The sequence below is a fragment of the Chrysochloris asiatica genome, unplaced genomic scaffold, assembly GCF_000296735.1.
Source record: "Chrysochloris asiatica unplaced genomic scaffold, ChrAsi1.0 scaffold00327, whole genome shotgun sequence".
Taxonomy (NCBI): Eukaryota; Metazoa; Chordata; class Mammalia; order Afrosoricida; family Chrysochloridae; genus Chrysochloris; species Chrysochloris asiatica.
The window spans coordinates 1,855,135-1,857,158 of NW_006408845.1; positions in this window are offsets into that span (position 1 = coordinate 1,855,135).

Genomic DNA, 2,024 nt, shown 5'->3' on the forward strand with positions numbered 1-2,024 from the left:
CAGTTCACCATTGCTATTGTTAATGCCTTTTAGTTGGTTCCGACTCATAGTGACCCTGTATAGGGCTTTAGAGAAGTGGCTGGTGAACTTGAACTACCAACCGTGCAGGTCAAACTCACCTTGCAGTCCAGCGCATTAGCCCATAGCACCAAGCACAAGCAAGTGTATCAAAACCAAATCCACTGCAAATAATTGGATTCTCATTCATACTGATCTAACAGAACAGAGTACAACTGTTCCATATGGTTTCTGAGGTTTCAAGTCTTTATGAAAGCAGACATCGTTCTCCTGTGGTGCAGCTGGTGAGTTCCAACAGCTGACCTTTTGGTTAACAGCCCAATCCTTTCACACACACAAAAGCACGCACAATGTGTAGAGGAGAAAGACACAATGCCCTGTTCATGAGGATAGCCGTAGAGCATAAACTCAGAGACAAGGACCTCCGCCAGAGCCCAAAGAAGGCCTTCCCCTAGAGCCAGCACTCTCAATTCAGCCTTCTAGCCTCCAAAATGGTGAGAAATCAAGTATGTGTACTAAAGCCATCTATCTACCTGTGGTATTTCTATTATAGCAGTTGTGATGCTGTAGTATAAGCACATGACACCAAACCGCAAGGTTGGAAGTTCAAAACCCACCAGTCACTCCTTGGAAACCCTATACAGGGTTGTTATGAGTCGGAACCAACTAGACAGCATTTAACAACAACAACAGTACTACACACATAACTACAAGGAGTCCTGATGCAGCTCTAAGATAAGAAATTGACTGCTAACTATAAAAGGTTGGTGGTTACAGGGTCTCTGAGTAGGAATTGACTTAGCAGTACTTAACAACATAATTATAATACTATTCTAGGTTTACAATGTCTCTTCTTAATTTATAATTAATTGATTTGGGACATCATATAAATATAAAAACCAAACCCAGAAAATAATAACACAATCAGACCAACAGATATCAAGTGTCAGCAGCAATGGACTCAAACTTAGCCATGAATGTGAGGCTGATTGTGAGGCTGGCACAGAACCCGGCAGTTTTATGTTCTGTAGGCACTATGAGTCGGTACTGACTCGATGGCACCTAACAACAACGTATCTACAATAATGTGTCAGATATAAATGTGTGAGTTAAAAATTCATACACAAAGTGCTATTTTATCCAGTAATTAGCAATGTCAAAAAAAAAAAAAAAAAAAAAGCCTCAATATTAAGAGGTTATCTTGGGAACCTGGTCCTGAACACAAAAACCATTGTAACTGTTCCACAGAATGCTTAATCCATTCAGTTAAGTAGGTATTAGCACATATATTTTTGTATTAGGCAATGTGCTAGTATAAGGAGTCCTTGATGAGAGCTGTAATACTAATAGTTTAAGCTGTATCACTAAAGTATTCTAGCTCTCTTTCTCAAAAAATTAATACAGTTGACAACTTCAGGGTAAAATAGGAAAGTGTGTACAGGTTTGTTGTTATACCTAGCTGCCAATGAGGCTGCCCTGACTTCCTGGAGTCCCCAGTATACAACAGAAACAAACGCTGCCTGGTCCTGTGCCACACCCATCAGTCATTGCCTTTGGGACAGTTCTGATACACAGGCTTTTCATCAGCTGAGTTTTGGAACTAGACAGCAGTCTCGTCCAGTCTATCTTAGTCTAGAAGCCTTTTCAGCATCATAACAACATGAGGTGCACTGGCTAGAAGTTAAACTTAAGTTTCTTGCATTTGTTGTTGTTGTTCAGTGTCGTGGAGTCAGTTTGGACCCACAGCAATCCTGTATCGGGTTTCAGAGGAACAGCTGGTGAGCTTGAATAGCAGACCATGCAGTTCAAATCGACTTTGCAGCTCAGCGCTTTAGCCCACGGTGAGTCTCCTGCGTTGAAGGTAAGAATTCTACCATAGAACCATTTACCAATCACAATTCCTCAGAGGCTAAATGAAATGCTAAGGAAGTTGTTGTTATGTGCCGTAGAGTCAGTTCTGACTCATAGTGACCCTGTACAGTGTTTCCAAGGCTGTAAATCTTTAC